General features: G+C 31.1%; 1 non-coding gene across 1 annotated transcript; it reads right to left on the bottom strand.

Annotated features, from left to right (window-relative positions):
• Positions 1-14,620: 14,620 nt before the first annotated feature.
• TRNAM-CAU (transfer RNA methionine (anticodon CAU)) lies at positions 14,621-14,693 on the bottom strand. The gene has a single exon. It is a non-coding gene; the product is annotated as a tRNA-Met (tRNA).
• Between the last annotated feature and the right edge of the window lie 7,108 nt (positions 14,694-21,801).

Genomic DNA, 21,801 nt, shown 5'->3' with positions numbered 1-21,801 from the left:
GGCCTCTGAACCGGCCGCAGGCTCTTCTGACCATCTCATTGTCCATGTTGCCGAATACCTCCTTGATGGAGTTTATCAGGCTGGCCTTGGTGCTATGGGGATGTCTGTTGGTATGTCTCTCGATATAGCCCCAGACACAATAGTCCAAAGGATTAAGGTCGGGAGATTTAGGAGGCCACAAATCCTTGGTTACGACGTCATAACAGTTCTCGGTTAACCACTGCATGGAGATTTTGGACACATGGCAGGGTGCTGAGTCCTGTTGCCACACCTAGGGCCTGTCTCCGGCCACCCCTTGGATCCAGGGCAGAACCACCTTCTCCATAACATCCAGGTAGACCTCTGTATTGACCTTTAGACCCGTTTCAAGCATGTGGGGAGGCATGACATGACCTTCACTGCTGACCACCCCGAACACCATGACCATTGCAGGGAACTTGGTCTTCATTACTTTCCTCACATGGCTGGTGCAGGTGGCTATCCATCAATAAGAATGTTTCAGAGATTAAATTGATGTTAACTGATCCTGTGTTATACTAGAATTTTAAATTGGTGTGATTTGTCCCAATCGGGTAGTTGGAACTGAAATTATTGCAGGAAAACCCAACATTTTTAAGATTTTGATGTTTTGGGGAAAGGAAATGTGGCCTCCTAGCTTGTTGGATCTGAACCCCTTGGACTACTATGTCTTGGAGAAAAAGTCAAATAAACCTACACCTAACACTTTTGACTCCTTCCGGCCTTCCATTCTGGAGGCAGTGGCCAACATCAACTAGGAGTTCCTAATCAAGGTCTATTCTAGGCTCAGAGCTAGGTTGGAGGCTGTGGTTGGATCAGGAGGTAGTCTGTGAAAGGGATTGACTTCATTATGAACACTAGACGTAGGAGAAAAATATTTGTTCTACAATTTAATTCCTATTCAATTTAAAAGCCGTGCATTTAACTTTATTTTGCGAAATAAATTGTTATAAACATCCTTAAAATTAAAATTTTTTAAATCCCTGCCCTGTACACTAGCAAGTTAAGTAATAGTCTAAAGGAAATCTATAATTAGCCTAAATAGGCCCATTTCTAGAATATAAATATACTTAAATTAAAATTGAATTATATTGTTCAACTAAAATATCCTTCAATTATGTAAAATATGTCACTCAAATTTTGTAAGGATACTTACCTTTACTTCAATGCTGACATTGGGTACAATTATTCATTTTGTTCAATAACTACATGTATAAACAAGTATATCTCAAATAATATATTGATTTTTGACTGTCGAAGATGTCAGTGAAAGCAATTAATTACAATTTTCTCATATAACATTCCAACTATTCAATGTTTCAACTATTCAAAGAATGTTTTATTCAAGTGTATTGTAACTTAAAGGGCATTAAATTAACAGCTGTATTAATTTTTTTATACAGAAGTAACTTTTGACAGTTGAAAAATATATAAGACTGATAAATCTTATTAGGACCGTACGATATGACTACAAACTTTTTAGTTTTTTTAGACCAATCCAAAATCTAGGGGCCACATATATACAATCAATTCAGAATCAAAGCAATATTTTACTCTTATTCAATGTTAATCTTAAACTAATTATTTTAAAAGTTTTTATATGCATTTGGGAGAATTTTTTCCCATCAAACTTTGTATTTTGTCTTGCCTTTTTCAATGTAAAGTTTTATATTATCAACTGTTAAATTATAAATTCCTGGTTATTAGATAAGATGAATGGTTATGTTTAATGAAATAACAGGAGATGAATAATATCAAACAGGAAAATGCTTTAAATATCTTTTTCGGATAGATATGTATTAATATGGATATCTTTGGAAATAAATGTACGCGAACACTAAGAGTCGTTTTCAGCGGAAGAGTCCAGTATTAAATGTTGACCTCTATTAAATGGTTTATTCTGTGTAAGTTAGCCCTACAACGGTTACTAGAATATTTGTCCATTTCTAAAAACAATCATTTTTATTTCGAAAAACTTCTAAAAATGAAGATTTTTGAGTTTGGGTTAAAAAAAATTGTTTTTTTATTCAATGTAAATGACTCTCTGTTCTTCTAATATTTATAAATAATGAATAATTTTCTCCATATTAAACATCTAAAATTAGATTGATAACTTTTCAAAAAACCAGCATGAAATCTGTATTATTTTTTTTTTTTTTTTGTTCAAAGACGCATTGATAATGTTTTGCGTTTGCATTCATGATGTTTTGATCCAAAAAAAATTGTAAACCTCTCAAATTGATGATTCCAAAACTCGTGTATAAAATATTATAAGTATGGCTTTGATGATTGACGTCATCTTTGGTTTTTTACTTGCATACAGGTATCAACTTTATTGATATAATAATCGACCATCCCAATTCGGGAAAAGATATTCAACTCAGAATTTCTTTGATGGACTAATAAAAAGTTAGCCATCAACTTCTTTCGTTGAGCTAACATTGAAATTAAAATACTCTTTGTCATAGCTTATGTTCATTGAATCAGAGAGAAGATTTGAATCTACTACACCCTTACTATCTCGAACTGTCAATCTAAATATGTATGTTGTCTCTAAGCAATTTCTACCTTTATGGGTTTAACGAATTAGGTTCATACGGATAATTTATACTACCTACACTTTAAGTTAAGAAATATTTTTTCCACAAACTTTAATTACATATAAACATATTATCTCTTATCAATTGAATGATTTTGAAAATAATTTTGTTATTATTTTATTTTTGTGATGAAACTAATGCAAAATACCACAGGATGGTTGACCGAAATCTAGGATCTTGCTTCACACAACCTCTAGTAAAGCCTAGAAATTTTCCTCCAGAATAGCTGGGTCTTCAGAGGCATACATCCATTAAGACTTGCTCATTGATTGACCGTGAGACCTTCGTCTCTACTTCGTCTACCGTTTCCATTTAGGCCTAAGTTGTGGTTTGAGGTTTTTGTTGACCTCTAAACATTGTTTTTCTTGCAAGTTTGGGGACCACCTTACACCTCCTGCCACACTCCTTGATGGTTTTCACAGTTTTGAACCTCTAGTGATTTGTTTATTTTGCTCTTGACGTTTGTCAAGGGGACATCATATTTCAATGACATGGCCTTGTTACCCTTTCCTTTACTATGGGAGCACACTAGACACTGAAGCAGGTTCTCAGAGTCCTCACATATTTTTGATGTAAGAAATAAGATGTAGTTATATAAAGGAGGTCTGGCAGGAGTTTTGCATATAGTATCGAGCGGGTGTACGAGGTGCATGTACGCTGGTATGTAAAAATGAATGACATCTCGCCCGCGTTTAATTTAACTCATATGAAGAAAAAAAAGGAAGTACTTCAACATAAAATTTAAAAATACTTTGGATGAGGTGTAGCAACGAGCTAAATCCTTTGCTTATGAAATCATAATAAAAAATTAAAGAGCTGTTATTATTATTTTTTTATTCTTGAGGAGAGAAAGGCTACTAATTGAGTAATTGCGTGTGAGTGTGCTCATGAAAAGCGGAGAGTTACGCCAAAGATTTGTTGTGGAGTTATTTACTATAATAGTAAAACAAAATGTGTCTGTCCGTCGACAGCCAATAACTACGGGCAATGCCGGTTACTGCTATGTGTAACTTATAAACAAACTTAACAAAAATGTGTTAGTTTTATCATCAAAATTAACAAAAGTATGAATAATTTCAACAACAATTGTATTTTAATTTTATTCTTTTATATAAATTATATTAACTAATTAATTCCCTTCTTGAACTTTGAAATCTGTACTGTGTACTTCAAATATTCCTTAATGAACATACATTATTATGACTAAGTAGATAGCGAGCTCGTATATTTTAAGTATTTCTATATATATACTGTATGATGCATATCTGATAATCTCATAGAGATTGAATGAAGAAGAAAAACTAACTTAAATATACTTTTTAACCCTTAAAAAGTTTCTAATCTTAATTTTCATTTACCATATTTAGACATAATGATATGGGAGAATCAACAAATGAACGAGTATTGTATTCATAGTTCATATCATACCATAACTCAAAACAAACATTTACAAAAATTTCATTGTTTTACTTTGGATTGATTATAGTCCTTTATAAGGACAATAGTATTTATTCAAAGGAATTACAATTGAATTTTTTATGTCAGTCTTTAAAATATAAATTACAAGTCTCAGGGACATCGTCACGGGATATTTTAGTCGGACATATGGGATGTCAGCCGGAAAATTTGATGATTTTAATGTTTTGGTTACCCAAAAATATGTTTTTATTAGAAAAGTCATTATATCTCCTTTTTTAAGAAATAAATCGTTCTTTAAAAAGGTCATCAAAAAAAAAAATTCAAACTGTAATTTACTTTTTTAATATCATTGATGAAAAATCCTAGCGACAATCCCAGCAGTTGCAGGCTGAACATTTGGACAGATTCACATTTTCTCAGATTTAGGTGGATTCGTATCTATAGACGTAAATATTCGAGTATATTTAGGGTACCTGAACTGTCAGATCCAGATGGGAAACCAAAATTAGACGGGCACTTGCTCGAGTTTTATAAGCATTTAACCCAAAGTTTCCCCCTAAATAAAAAAGGATTCGGATTAAGGTTCGATTTTTACGTCTTAGTGATGCAAAAACAATGACGAAGACCACATTTTTATTACTATTCCAGTATAATTAATAATTACAATCACGTCGGTCCTTGTATTGTATCCCGCAACCTCTCCTCCGCAAAGAAACATAAAAAGGGCCCAAAATAAGTTCCTCAATTCTTCAACTATGGAATTACTATTCAATATTTGTTCACAGCTCAATAAGACCTGGTTCGTATCGAACCAATCAATGTTAAGATCACTGATTAGAGGAAAAGAAGAAGAAACATCTACAGCTGACAACCAAATACATTGTACATTTTTCTATTAGTGAGGGAACACCGTGTGAAGTAATCATGCCAGTCAACTGATTATGTAGATATGGCTCCAAGCGCTACCCATGAAAAATAGAGATGTTACATCCGATATGGATAATATTATTTTTTTAAATATAATGTAGAATTAAGTAACACCATTAGCTTTTTAAGATTCTGAAAATATCTCAGATCTTTTTTATGAAGTTCCAAAAGTGAGTTCATAAGTCCTTATGAAGCAATTTTTTACTGGGGAGAGGCGGTGTAATTTTTTTTTTTTTTTTTTTTTCAAATTGTGTTAATATTTTAAATGATTTTTTTAAAGTTAGACAATGGTTTCCCCAAATCATTAACAACTACCATGTATTTTTTGTAATTGCACATTCCTTGAACGTGTTTGATTAGGATGACCAAACATTCTCCTTTAACTGAACTTTTCACATTCTCAATCCTCAAAAATTTTATTGAAGTTCATTTCAGAAATATTCCAAGATTTCCAAGAGTATTTTATATTCAGTGAAAAAAATTGAAATGCCTTTCGAGTACAAGTCGAGTTACGAGTCTTAGCTTTTGAGTCCAAGTCCAGTATTGAGTAATTGATTGCGTAATCAAGTAGAGTCCAAAATCTCTTAGTTTTTACTCGAATAAATGTCGAGTTGCTTGTCTCAAGTTCCCACCTCTGGAAATCACAATAGAATTATTTGATATTTGAGTTATATGCAATTTATTTTTAGATCTCTACATCTTCAAACCTCAAAAATACTCCATTTCAAAGCGAAAAGATTATGTTAGCGAAAACGTGCAATTAAAGGATATTTCTTAACAAAATGAACAAAATTCCAAATTTAAAAAAGAGTAAAATTCATTTAATGGCTTTAAATAGGGAAAAAATTATAAATTGGTTGTTTATCTCGCCCCAAATATGGTCAACTGCCCCAATGATAATGTCACGTCGAAACGTTCTATATCTTATAGTATTTTCTATAAGTCTATCCATGTTCTAATTTAGAATTAACACAATGCATATATACTTGTTTATCAAAATTTATATTTTAAATAATATGCATTTGTTAAGACCGACAGATACATTGTATTTGACTACTACATATTTCATTTGTATTCTATTTGTTGTTTTTTTCCAACTTCCCCATAAATCTTTTGTCTACCTAATTGCTATATAAATGCACTTTAACATTTTTCATACTTTAACAGAAAAATAACTGTTTTTGATTGAAAACATCATGACTCAATTTGGCAAAAATATTACTTATATAATGATTAGAAGAAAGTGGAGCACTTTTTTTTTTTTTTTTTTTTGCATATCCCTCAGTTTGTAGATAATAATTGAGATTTTATTTTTATTTTTTAAAAGTTGCAACAACTTTTGTTTCCAATTTCATAATTAATGGCACCTTGGCTGCAATATCAAGGTGTTTATTCTAATATTCCATTTAGTTGTTATAAAATACATATTATTAAATAGATATAATAAACCAATTTTTGTTTATGTTTAAAATTAATTTACCTTTTTATGACCTCTTTATTAGTATTATGTTGGTAATTATTTATTAGGCCTATTTCAGTCTTAGGAGTGGTCATATCGGTCCTTGGTTCCAATCTTTAAGCTTGTTAGAATGAAAACGGATTAATAAAAAAAAATATATAGTTGAGTGACGTCATCAAGGACCGAACTTTATAAGTTTTTAGGGCTGGTATTTTTAGTACTGAACTGGACAGAACTGCAGTTTTCAGTCCTAAATAACGACTGACAAAACACTTCTCTTTATCAATGTGTCAAATACAAAAATCCTTCTAAAATATAAACCTACACTGCTCGAGATTTACACAACTGTGTCTTTGCTCAATACAAATTTTATAACATAATCCAAGGATTTTACATCAAGTTGTATTAATCTGCAGCATTTTTGTGGAATAAACACTTAGTATTGTAATACTTGCAGCTCTTAGAAGATGGTGAGTATGTACACCCAATCCTCAACTGTGACTAATTTTCGAATTTTACAACCTCAAAGTATATTTTTGTAGAAACTTATTATAAATAAAAGAATGGGAACTTGCACCACAGCCAACTAGCCCGTTTCTCAAACAAAATTTATTTGACATTTTTTTTTTTCAATTACTCCCTTTGAATGTAAATGTTATATATCAGAGCTGTTCACTCAAAATTGTACCCACTTGATGTTTTCCTTTTCTTTAATGGAATTGTCCTTCCCTGTTTAAACATTAAAGAGCTAATTACTAGAATATTGGCACAAGTACCTAATGTATAGCAATTGATGACCCTCTAAGATACATAACATCCACTCCTTCATGATAATGATAACTGATCAATCTCATGTGAAGGATGTATATAAAAGAGTCTGTAAACATTTCAGAAGAGTAGACAATGTTTAAAACATGGGTGCCCATATATATGTATGTATTTTAGACTGGCCTTTTTCCGGGGACAATCAAAAAACTGACTTTGCTAAAGTTTGAATTATCTCAGCCTATTAAAATGAGTCGGTTGATACTATTTTAATTTGAAAGAAAATGGGATTTTTGTGTCAAAATTGAAGACTTTTAACACTCAGGTATTGTTCCAAATATTAATCAGAAATTGTATTTCTCATAATCGGTGAAGTAGAAATAAATCATTTATTTTTCTCATATATGGTTTTAGTAGTATGTATCTCGTGTTGTATAAGAGCAATTGGTTAACGCTACATGGTGTTAGAAAACGAATATTTTGTTAAAAAAACTTATCAGACAGTTTTGTGATTGTTTTACTCATTATTGTTTGAGTGCACGTCAAATATGGACCCCGCCAACGATAAAATACTTTATATTTTAACATTTTTCTTGGATAAAGTGAAAATGCAAGCCATGCAGCTGAAAATGTGAATTTTGTTTATTGTCCTGATACTGTAACTGCCAATCACGCAGTAATTTCGGTTTAGTCGGTTCTGTTCCGGTAATGTTGATGCTATAAAATGAAAACGGAACAGTCTTGTGTACATATAATTAGCATAATAGTATTACCAATATAAGAAGAAAGAAAACATGACCTTCATTCATGACCTTCTCTACGTACATAATGTTATTATTGATTTTTGAGTACCTATATTATATATATGTACAAAATACACATTTTTCTCTATTCTTTGAGAATCAAAGAGGTCATATATTATATTGTTGTTTTCTAACACGAAATAACAATCTTTTGATGGTTCATCCGCAGGATACAACCCAAAAACTACATACGTAACTAACTTTCAAAGACTGTTTATGTCACTTCATCATTTTTCATTAATATTTGTTCTATGTGGGGACTATTTGCCGAAAGCAATTTTGCCTGACAAATACTAAATAAATGAATATTACTACAAATTGAATATGCAATTATTCATGAAGCATTACTTTCCATCAAGCTCAAGCATCAACCTGGCCGTAATCACCAGGAGGAGGGGATGAGGCACCTAATACTTTTTTCATTGATAGTATTTTACTGTTTGCTAATGATGAGTCATCCATAGTCACTCCAACAAGGCTCCCCATAACAAAACTATGTTTGAGGCACTGAACCAAAAAACTTCCAAATGGATTGAGCTGTGTGATTCCTTTATTTAAACCTTACCAAGATATTATTTGCATTTTGTAGATCAAGGATTAAAACCAAGAAAAAAAAAGAGTCAAGACTGGAAAGATCAACAGCTGACAAAAAGCAAACAAACATTGATTCTATGTATCAACATCAAATATTATACATACATATATAGTATATACTCGTACCATATAATATACATATTTGTAGAGTTCTGTCTGTCTGCATTTAATCTTTAGGCTCCAACTTATAAATCCAAAATCACTAATTTTTTGCCGAAGTGCTACAGAACATTTGAGGATGTCCTTCCCTAGAGTTGTTTTTTTTCTACTTTAGCAATTTTGAAATCTGTATTTTATAGTATTAGGTCCTTGTCTAATGTTTGAAATGCTTAGTTTGAAAAATAAGTAATGGGGTGGGAGGGGATTAACAAGGGATTTACGCCAAAACAGAGGGAGATAGAGGGTTCAAATAGGTGGTTGATAGTAATGAGCAGGGATGCTAATCAGAAATATTTTGGGCATGTTAAAAAAAGAAACCTAAAATCCACATGGTAACCTGACTATTTGAAAAATATTTTGGAACAGAGCAGCATTACCGACATGTCGTTTCAATAGATTAGAAAAATCAGCTGTGACGAGGGAGGAGGGCAGAAGGAAATAAACAGGGACATAGCCAAAAATTACTCCGACGTCCATACTCAATTCTACTTTGAGTACAACAAGGACTTACAATTTATACCTCCACAACAAGTTTTCAAGGTTACTCTCCGTATTTTATGAGTACACAGATATATTCAATCATGAGTTTTAAATGATTAAATGTGTTAGAAAAGGAAGTTCACTCCGCAGAAATTAAATGATAATGATGACAGTTTAGAATAATAAAATTTTATCTGCAGTTTCCCAGCTAAATGATTAAATGTGTTAGAAAAAAAAAAAAAAAAAATACACTCGATGTTCATCAAAAAAAAAAAAAAAAAAAAAAACACTCGATTTTCATCACTATTAATGAAGTATTATTGTCGGAGCTTACTAATTAAATTTCTTACGAACATCATTAAATTGTGAAAAAAGTAGGTTATCAGAAAAAAAAAAAAATATATCGGATGTATTGATGTTCAGAAACTAGTATAAAATCATACAAAAAATTAATAACGAAAGACTGAATCATTAAATTATTCAGCTTGGTTTTGAATATTCAACTATTAAATATATAATTATATAAACTGAATAAGTTAGGGTGCTGAGGTCCAGGGTTTCCCTTTTAGGCTCACAAGATGGAGATCAAAGCGACGATTGGAAAGAACCTCCTCTGGATTTAAACAAATCTGATACTTGTATGTAAGAAGAATGGGCAAAGGAAATATATAGAGGTAGTGAAATACCATTTATTCATATGGTCCATATCGAATAAAATGAAGCATATAAAGTTATTGAGTTTACTCTTTAATAACTTCTGAGAGAGTCTGCTAAATATGGATAGGGAAAGATATTTTTGTAGGAAGACTGAAACATCATCCCATTGAAAAAGTGGAAACATATCTAATGTTTCAAATTCATTTGTCTTGTTTGACTTATTTTTAGTTAATTATAGTGTTTTTTAACTAACTTTTATTTATGCAAATGTGCATTTGGGATAAAGGAATAAAAAATTATTTATAATAAAATAAACCATTATTCCATTATCCTAGTCATATTCTAATCCATAAGACATTAAACTTTTACCGTTACTTTATGTACTATAAGTAATTCTATGCATATAAAAATCCTGCTTTAAATGGTGAAAGCCAAACCTTTAAAAATAATTCTAATAATATAATTTGAATTATGACTAAGGTATTTACTCCTTTTTTTAGGTTTCAATGACCTTTGTTTGACCCTTGACTTATAAACCCTAATTATTGATAATAATGAATCCATTGTGTGATGTATGAAATTATTGAGTAACATTTCTCAAATAAAAACTACTAATTTAATAAATAAAGGGAATCGTTACTTATTCATTATATCTTTCAACCTTTCCTATTAAAAGAAATTAACTTCTATTAGAGAGTCAATTATGGAAGTTTGTATTATGTATTTAGTAGCTGGGATCAGAGATGGCACTTCTTTGGATTTATCCCGAGATTTTGGTATATTGACGTTACGTTTAGGATTATGTGTATTGAAATATCAAAATCTTGGGATTGTATACATACAACAATCATTGATTACTTTTGTTTGAATATATTCAAACTTTGAGTATCTAAGCGTTAAAAGTTTACTACTTGGCTGATCGTTTTCAACTCGTTCTAGTTTTGTATGATTTTAACTGAGGCTAAAAAATATATCTGAAAGAAAATGTTTAAACGGTCAGCCTCCTATGGTCTTAATAACGAAACTTGAACGTGGGAATATTCATCAACGGTACAAAGATAGGCTGGCTATGCATATAAAAACTCAATTTCAGTAGATATTATTGAAGATGAAGAAGAACATGAAAAATAACGATTTAAGGTGAGTTTCAAATTATTTTGAGGTTCTGTAAAAGATTGTCATCATTTTGGGATTTTTAGGGGAAATCTAGGGCTATTATACAATTCTGAGTGGTATTTGTGGTCGGTATATTCACAGTTTAACTAGAAATAATTGAAGTTTATCTAATCATCGTTCAGACAATAGATGATGGATGACCAGTGTAGACGGATTGGTAGCTGAAAAAAAAGAATTGTAAAAAATATGAGTTACTCATTTTTAACAACGAGTGTGCGGAGCTAAAGAATAATTTATTTTATGGTTAATCATGTCATATTAAAAAATAATAGTGGATTCCATGTATTCCATAACATCTAAGTATTGAGTAACTATGTTTGTTAGTTCGTTGATGGCTAATTACTCCGGCAATGCCGGGTACTACCTTATGGTTCAATAACCTCAGTGCTACTCGTGAATATTTAATTTTTTTTACCTATAAATGGTAGATTTTATTAAAAGAAGGCTCTTGAAATGAGAATAATTAGAAATTATTAAAATAAATAATTAAGCTAAGTCTGTCTATTTGTATGTATGTTTGCATTATGTACAGTCATTTTTAATGTATCTTAAGTATGAGTTGAGACCTCATTTTTAACGGCATATTTCTTTTAACTCTACAAATCTCCTTTACGTCCTTTCAAGATTTGTCTATTTGGTAGAGGGCATCAGGGATTAGTTATTTTATTGAAGGAAAATAATTCCTATTGACTAACAAAGTGTATGTAGCTATCGCTCATTCAAGTAGTGCTCTTGAGACTAAAGTAATCCCTTCTCATCATGTTATTTTAATTTTTCGTATTCCAGATGTTATTATTATTATTTCATTCTTGTGAAGAGAAAATCCAAGTATTGAGTAGCTACGTGTGGATGTGTGCATAAAAAAGGGAAAGGAACACGGAGAATTTGTTAACGAGTTATCTTTAATATAATTAAAGCAAAGTTTGTCTTTTTGTCGACACCTAATTAGTCTAGGGTATACCAGCTAATATATAAATTTCAATTCGCATATATATTTTTTCATGGCTAAACTCTAACAAGAACAAATATAATTGGAAAACGTAATTATGCGAGTTACTAAGAAAAAACATTCAAGTCACTGATGCAAAAAATGAAAAATAATCATTGAGGAAATTTATATAGAAAGTGTTAAAACAATAGCAATTGATGAGTTAAGCAACAACATAAAGCATTTCCGATTGTTTACAAGAGTGACAAAACATATTAACATGATCGTAGTAGTCATTGATTTTATTTCAAGTTAATTTGCAAATACTAACGGATTTTTTATTTTATTTTTACTTTTTTGCATTACAAGTATTATGTATATGTATTAGGAATTCAAAGTATCATATTCCTTAATGTTTGATTTATATATCTTTGTTAACAATACCCGAGGTTAAATAAATTGAAACATCCCTTAATTTTTTTTTTTTTTAATTCTGCTCATTGCAAATGCAATTTAAAGTATTTTTTTCAAATAAGACATCAAACTAATTATGCATCTTTAGAATTGCGTAACGTGTATTGATAAAATATCCCACCCATATATTCCTATCTTATTTGCATAAATATGCAATAAATTTATGATTAATTGGCCACACACAAAAACATTAAATGATTTTCATTAATAAATACCGTTTTTTATTTTGTTTTTGTATAAGAAATGGTGAAAATATAAGGTCTACTAAAAATATATCCTTTATTTCTCTTTTAATTTCAATGTTTCATTTATCATAGTAAGAATTATCCGATTTAGGTAAAACATACACCGTTTTGTTTTATAACTTGATGCCATTTTGAAGGTAATTTTATAATGCTACTTATATAGAAACCCTCGTCCTTAATGGCAAAAAACTGGGATAGTCGATTTTCAAAAGCTTTAAGGGAATTTTTCACCATCAAAATCATTCGCCAAAGACATGAACAGGTGTCAATCATTTGTTACTAAGTCCGGACTATAAGTTGGATGTAGTACAACTCCGAATTAAGAGTTTGGTTATAGGGAAGCAGCTCATAGTAGATGATTCCCTACCAATCCCACCAAACACACAGTAAAATAATCTTGCCCGTTCAACCTGACATGGCCAACGTTTGCACCAGCTCACCGTGATTGGACACCGGCTCTTTTTGCTTGGTGTTGTCGTAAGTGATCCACTTTTAATCCCCAGTAACCATCCACTTCAGAAATGGATCTATTTTGTTTCGATTAAGTAGGGATTCGCAGATGGATATTTGGTAGATGGTTTTTTTTAGTTACCTCATGTGGCACCTATACATTGAGTTTCTTTTGTAATCTAGCCTTATTCAAGTGGTTCCAAATGGTTTTAGTGCAAAATTTAGTTCTTCGGAAAATTGAAACGGTCCTTACATGATGATCGGCTTCCACTATTTCTATAATTTTATCGGAGTTTTCGATCATTGTTCTTCCAGAGCGTGGTATCTCTGGCTGAATGGAATTGACGAAACCAAAATGGTATATGATTTTTTGCTACAATATACGAACAAAAACATAATTTACATTTTTAGCCGCCTGGCTTGCGTTTTCGCCTTTATCAAAGAAAAACAGTAAAATATAGCGGATTATTTCCTTGCTTGTGTCCATCATTGATACTCAATTAAACAATACTGAGTCAAGCAATAATAAAATTGTGTAAAAAGTACTTATAATACAAAATCTTATCTTTCTAATGCCATTTAGTTTAACCCGATCAGACTTATACAACGGTAGATCCAGATTACAAAAGCGACCTATTGGGAAAATAATAGATTTCTTTTTACTAGACTTATAATCTGGTTCCTATTTGGTATTTTTAAAGGAGACAATTTAGTTTTATAATTTTGTACCAATGTCGTGTACAATTATACGACAAATTATAAAAATTATAATCAACAAATGAGATGGAACATTTTAATGAGGAATTTACAAGATACTTATTTTGAGGTTAATATAATGATTTGAATTTTATGGGATGTTCAATGTATTAATTCAGTACGTTTTAACTTTTCTGAGGAAAATAAAAAAATGATAAATAGTTTACAAAAACGGTAAAAATCTATAATAAAGTAGAGAAAAAACAGAATTTTCTAGGTTCTAAAATGATGAACTTGCACATAAGGCAAAAAATTACCTACATATATTTAGTCCCTCTTCGTAATTTCATATCCTACATTGGACGTCATTTTTTTATTCTCATTAAAAAATAGTATATATGACTCAATATTACGCGGTGGAGTTATAGATGAATAATTTATATGACAACAGTCCTCAAAAGGAAGCCCCTTCTATATAACCATGTGTATTTACTATTATTTACTAAAAAATAAATTTAGAAGGTTCATTGAACATATCTTTAAGTGTTGAAATAATTTTGTAGGCAAATGAGATGATTTTCATTCCTTCAAAACAGTGAAGATCATTTTGATACCAACAGTCCGTAATGAAAGGTGCTATGTGTATGTTAGACCCAACCAAAACCATTCCATTCAATCATTAAACTCGTTTTGGCGTATCTAAATTGAGTAATAAAAAACTATTTAATTTAATAGGAAATATCAAAATAATCCCTGCAGAAAAAAAAAAATGCCCCGGGTGAGGCTCGAACTCACGGCCTTCAGATTATGAGACTGACGCGCTGCCTACTGCGCTACCGAGGCTGGTGATTACTAATAAAATTTATTTAATGTATATTTTTTTTAACAAGACATGACAAAAATCACCTTAAAAAATTCAGGTCTGTCAGATTGTTTACGAAACAGACAGACATGTATATGTAGAATACAAAGATTAGAGAATAATGAGGGGGTTATTTTTTTATAAGCAATCACAAGTAGAGCAGTATCAATAACAACTACTTCAAATGAGAGTATATGAAAATATTTTTGAAAATTCCTTGACGTGACTTATTTTAAACAAAAATTATTCAACGTGTATGCCAGACATTTCAACTTTCATGACATGTGCTATATAGTAACAATGATAAGTCCTACAGTTGATATATTACTAAATAGAGATTTACATCTTGTAGAAAAAAAAAATAATTTAAAAAGAAGAATTCCAAAAAGATTAAAACTCAATTTCTACGAATCTATGATGAATGTAAATGAACAAATACTAATTTGTGATTTGTAATTAGAGCATCAAATTACATTAGAAAATGATGTATGGAGAGTGTAGACTCTCCCTATTACCAAATTGAGAATTGCAGAATTACAGGATGCTCCTTCAAAAAGGGATTAATCTTTATATACATTTTTGTTAGAATACTTTTTGCAATGATTTTCGGATTTTGTTTAAAAAACTAATCTGAAAATGAGAACCACTGCCATTTTGTGAGACAAAAATGGAAATAGGATTTTTATATATATGTAGTCTAAGGTATCCCATAAAATTAAAATTAAGTTTTCAAAAATGCATTCCCTCCATTTTTTTTTCTATTTGATCACAGCTACTCAATTATCAAAACAAAAAAATCTCTCAGACAAAGATAACAGGTGCCGACCAGAGCTTTAAGTCAATTCGATGACTTGATTGTTGGGTGGACCGGTAAATTTGCATTCAAATAAAGATTACAAAAAAAATCTTATCATAAATGTATGTTAACTCGTTTTACTATTAGTAAATAGATGTACGTCTTTTGTATCAAACTTTGGTTTGTGGAATTTGAAGCATCTGCAAGTAATTCAGTAAAACACGTTTCAACTTTCTCCTGTGTTTACTTTTATCCCTTGCAAAAAAAAATTTACTCTAAAATTTTTTGTCTCTTTTTAAAAGAAAGTTCTTTAACATTTTGTTAAAAAATTTGAAAGAAAAAAAAACAACCTGTGGTTGCCCATATTGACGTCACCATTGCATTGTTTGCCACCTTTCTCACTTGAAAATGTATTCCAGGGCCGGTGAACTACATGCATTACCTGATATGGCCTATATGGAGTTCCTTTTTGGGAGGATATCATTTGAAGAATGATATATTTCATAACATTCTTATTATTTTTGAAAAGTATTTACCAATTTTCTTAAGCATTTCAAAAGCGTAATAGACATATTTGTCTTTAAAATCCCCTCTGGATTAATTCAGTTGTGTTGTTGTTTTTTTAAATTATAAAAAATAATTATAGTATCAAATTTGATTGAAATTGATAAAATTACCTCAACTCAAAATTGTTGTCCGTTTTTAGAGGAGTACTCTTTATTACTTCAGTATGGTTAATGACTATACCACGATATAACACTAGAATAGAGATACTTGTATAATGACAATTATCCTATTAGTATCGTATGAAATTTAATATAATAAAAAAATGTGCTGATAAATTAATCATTTGATAACTTTTCCACAAAATAAATACAACTTCTTTTTTTTAATTACTATTTCACAAAGATGAAAACTCTACAATACAGTTAATGAATTAAAATACTGATAAATGTGCCGTTGACATGTATAATTGGTGTATGTACAATGGAAATTAGGTTGGTCTGTTTTCAACTTTATTCGAATTTCCATTACAGATCGTTGGCAAAACTTATGACGTCAATATTAAAAGCGTGGTGGAAGTCAAACATCAGTTGTACACGCGTTATGGTACCTATAACCTGGTATTTCTATAAACGTTGGTATAAATATGTTTTGATAGAAAGTGTTCTAACCTATAAAAAATATACATACGACCATGGTTAATAGAAATACAAGATTATACCATTACGCGTGTATGACTGATGTTTGACTTCTGCCACGCATTTAATATTGACGTCATGGTAGATGAGTGCTTGCGCGTTTTGTCAAAATCTGTTTTTCTTGCCTAGCGGTCGGTACGATACATTAAATGGAAAATTCTAGAAATAATTACGTCATAGACTATGGGTGGTTGCGTATTTTGTCAAAATCTGTCTTTCTTGCCCAGCAGTCGGTACAATACATCAGATTGAAAATTCAAGTAAGCCCGATAAGATGATGATGCACTAACAACCAAGTATTTCTATTAACATTGAATACAACTGTTTTTTTAAAGTCTGCAAGAGGAGCAAAAAAAAAAAAAAAGAATCTATTTTATCTTTCTTTTCTAAAATTTAAAAAATAGATGCACACTATACTACGCAGTTATTCGAAAATAAAAAATAAACTTTTAAATATTTTGTTTTAGATCAAAACTTTTTTAATATTTTTTTAAGAAAATTGTCTATAAAATGCTTAAGACTTTATTTTAACTAAAATAATTTTATAATGAATGTTTGTCTTTTTTCTAAGGTGACATCGTAGAGCAATAAAACTTTCCTATGAATATTTTCTTAATACAAGAGAACATTTCTGCACTAGTCGTGATCGAAATTCAAATTTTTTGAATTACTACCCGCCCTATTTTATAAACTAGCAAACGACAAATAGCTTTTGATGACTTGTTAGCAACACGAATCAACCTTTATGTAAATTCAATTTTCTATTAAAAAGAACATAACAATGTACATATGTACTTATCTATGTATGGAAGAAAATTCTTTTCATTGTTCAAGAAAATGAGTCTTAGGTTTCCTTCGAGGGAGAAAAATATTCTGTTTACCAGATATATTTTTTTAACTTTATCTATATACAGTTTTATTTTTTCTGTAAACAAGTGATAAAAATATTTCAAAAGTCAATATTGTTGTGTGACATAATGGTAGTAAAAAGAAGAAAGACCTTACATTTGTACGGTGTACATCTAAACATAAGTTCTTGAATGACATGTCTTGAGAGTAAATATATATATACAGGGTATAACAATGAAATCTAGTGCTTTTGATGGATCCACTTTAAATTAACATAAAAAAGACATATTAGGAATGGAAACTAGAACCCGATCTAGGGTATTGCATTCCAAGACAATAGAGTCAATCAGGGACTTCTTTAATTTGTGAGGAACTCCTTTGTCTTTTGACGTAAGGTTGTTCTAGATAAAATAATCAATCGGATATAGGTTGAGGGGAGCTAGGCAGTCTAATATCATTAGACACCTAATCGTAGCCTTGCTTCTGGAGCCAATCCTAAGCTCTTGACCTACTAGATCCCTCTTTAACTCTGCAACCCTTCTCCTGACGATCTCCGTCATCATTGAGACCTCAGCATTGCCAATAATTAGATCGTTGTGCTCCAATAGTATAACAACCTGACCTACAATCTGCCTCTGAAAATGAGAAATAGTCTTAAAATCTTCTGCTGTTGACTCCATGGGTGTGTTTTGACTTCGTAAATTTAACGGAAAAAAAAGCTTTATAAAATTTTGTAATCACATATGTCGGAAAAAAAATCGGAAATCTAAAGTACCGGATTTCGTTACTACACCCTGTATATACCTATTAGGATTTCTCATTTCTCGTGAAACGAATTTTAGAATCCCAATAGCAAGTAATAATTGCTGTAAAATTGAAAAGTTTATTTTTATTCCTTTTAAAAGAACGAACAAATTTTAAACTATTTTTAACCATAAAAAATTATCAATTCTTATTTTCTTCATTTCATAATAATCATCCTAATAGTGTGGTTTTGAATTCCTTAAACCAATTCAACCTGCAACTTTTGGACCATTTGTATCGATAGGAAGCAGTTTTTAAGCTTTATTATTATTTCATCTGGGATTAGGAAGTACCTCCAAAGCAATTTTTGCTACGAGCAATATATATATATATTTTTCTAAAATCATTTTTTCCTTTTGTTTTAGTCGATTTGAGTATGCAAAGCTCGTCTCTGGGGAGTCAACTGTAATAAGCAGAGTATAAGCTATCCTAAGAGCTACCCAAAAATTTAAGTAAAGCTCACATATTATTACATTTTTTCTATTAAATTAAGCGGTAAAGGGGCAGTAAATACATCATTGATTCCCTAAACCTTGGCCGTTGCTAACTTAATTAATTAGAAATGTACATTACGTATCCTTGCATTGGCCTTTATAGAAAAGTGATCCTTAGACTCAAGTACCTTTATATACAAGGGTGTACAAGGTAAATCGTAAAAAGCCTTTAACGGCTAATTATGAGTATTGGAGAGGTTTTGTGATAAAATATTTAAGACTTGTTACAAGCTAAATGTGTTTGCTGTCGAATTTAATAACAGATTTTTTGAGTATCTCGTCGATCAAGCATGGAAACACTCTACAAAGGAGATAAGTTCCTTCGTTAAATATCCAAAATCAACAGTTTATGACGTGATTAAGGCCTTTGATGAGGAGGGAAAGACTGAAAGAGCAGCTCATTCAACAAGATCTTATAAAATTTAAACTAAAAGGTTCATAACTGGCTTGAAACGATCAATTGACACCCATCCAGACACACCAATTGCTAGACTGTCCAAGGACTACACCTTGTGCAAAGGGATAATCAAAAATGCCCACAGGATTGACATGCATTTTTTTTTCTAGGGTAAGAGCCTCAAAGCATCTTCTAACAGAGCAGAATTAGGCAGACAGAATGAGCAAAGGCAAGATTCTCATAAACCAAACGAAGAACAAAGTTGGTTACGTGCGGGGTTTGTTTCGGACGAGAAAAATCTTCACCATTGACACCAGGCATAATCGTAAAATGTTAGATGGATCTGTCCGGACCCTGATGAGGTACAACCAGTCATGATAACAAAGACTCCGCCTCAGTTATGGTCCTGGCGGTCATCAGTAAGAAGGGATAAGCTATGCTTCCCACTTCTTCCAAAAGGACCAGATGGTGACCAAGGAGGTCTACAAGAACGTTCTCAAGGACATGGGCATCCCATGGCTAAATGAAGTCACTGATGGGAAACCATATATATTCCAGAAAGACTCATCACCTGCTCATAAGGGCAAGATTTCCAAGAACTCTTAGTACAAAATGTGCCAGATCTTGGACCACCATTTTATTGGGCAGCCAACAGGTTGTACCTAGATCCCTGTGATTTTTTGTCTGTGGGGTAGGGTAGAAAGGATCACCTGCAAGAATATTTAAGCATGAATTGAAGCCTTGAAGGTCTCCATCGTCAATAGTATGATGGACATGGATCCGCACGAGGTAGCAAATACATGCAAGGCATTCAGGTGCCGTGTACAGATCATGACCGAGAACGAAGACTTTCATTATAAATAATCATTTTAAATTTAATGTGGTTTTTAAATGTATATAAAGTTATCTTTCTATCTCTTATATAAATCTCATAATTAGCCGTTCAAGTTATTCTCGATTTACCTTGCCACCCTGTAAATTGTCTAAGCCTCTCAAACGAAAGAGAGTTTCTCAAAGCCAAAGTGAATGATTTCTCATTTATATGAAAATATTTATTGATCATTTTTGCGCCAAAAATTAGTAATTACTTTTTAATTCAAACTCAAGAGTAGAACTGACCAAAAACCGCTCCTAAAAACCATAACATTTATGATTTTGACCCTTCATTGTTTACTTGCTGTACTTCTCAATAATAGTGATTAAAAAAAAGGATATGGGGTAAAGGATTCGAGAAGTAGATGGCTCGTATAGTAAAATGCTAGGGAGTAAAAGTATGGGAGAAGTAGTCCTGTTTGCGCATTTTGTTGCATGTAGGGGGTATAAGAAGAAAATAGAAACTAGGAAAGTATAAGATTGTGGTCGTAGTAAAATTCCATCCTTCAAACTATTTTGGTACTTCGTTGGGGTTAATTTATTATTGATTATTTATCATTTATTATTAAATGAATCTTATATTATGAAATAGTTATATGAAAGATTTATCGAGAAAATATATATTTTCCGGGAGTTTCTGTTGGTGTAAATCCCCTGGAAAATGTGATATTGAGAAAAAACATTTACATTTCTTATTTTGTCTTAATTTCGGAGGCTGGGGAATTTTTATTTGACGTAATTACACTGCAAGTACCAGTGTCGATATCAATTGACAATAATATTACATGCATCATGACTCCTGTAGCACTATATCTAAGTCCGGTATACCGAACAACACTAGTAGTTATTTGCATCTGGTGATGTGTTAAATGGGATTTTGTGTGCCTACCTATATATATGTAGTACCAACAATTTCATTCGTCATTGAATACATGAAAATATTTACCTGGGCTATTAAATCATGACTTTGAACTTTCTTGATAATTATGTACCTACATATTTACATTTATCCATGTATATATATATATATATATACATACTTAAATATCTTTTAGAAAGAAAAATTGAGGACAACTTGTAGGTAATTAAGACTTTGAATAAATGTAAATAACATGACATTATTGTAATTTGATGGTGAAGTATACAATTCATCAAAATTTTACTTTTCCAAACATAGTTTAAGGTTCTATAAAAACTGCAATAGTATTTGACGTGCTAATTACGAATATGTCATTATTGATTTTTTTTTTACTATCAAGTAATGTTTTTGAGCAATTTTTTCTAATTATTGGACTACTACAATATCTTTTATATGTTGTAGAGGGTACTAAGAAAATTGTCCGAAGGAAAATTGACCAACCCCCAATATTGTCTCCAAAAAGTCTAATTTTTCCTTAGTTTTAAAAATAGAAAGTTACTTATAACCAGGGTTCGACAGTCATTAAAATTAGCCACTAGCTCATAGGGCTAAATATTTTTTATTTATTTTGCAAACCCTATGAAAAATTTACAAACCTGATTACCTTTTTTTTTTTTTTTAGCGTATGCGTTTTCATTGCATGACAATTATGACGACACGTATAATAAACACATAGAGACTGCAAGAATATTTACAATATATATGAACAATTTTCCTGTTATATCACACTATTCGGTAATAAATAAAATAGATAT

The sequence above is a fragment of the Lepeophtheirus salmonis genome, chromosome 4, assembly GCF_016086655.4.
Source record: "Lepeophtheirus salmonis chromosome 4, UVic_Lsal_1.4, whole genome shotgun sequence".
Classification (NCBI taxonomy): Eukaryota; Metazoa; Arthropoda; class Copepoda; order Siphonostomatoida; family Caligidae; genus Lepeophtheirus; species Lepeophtheirus salmonis.
This window is presented reverse-complemented; position numbering and strand designations above follow the sequence as displayed.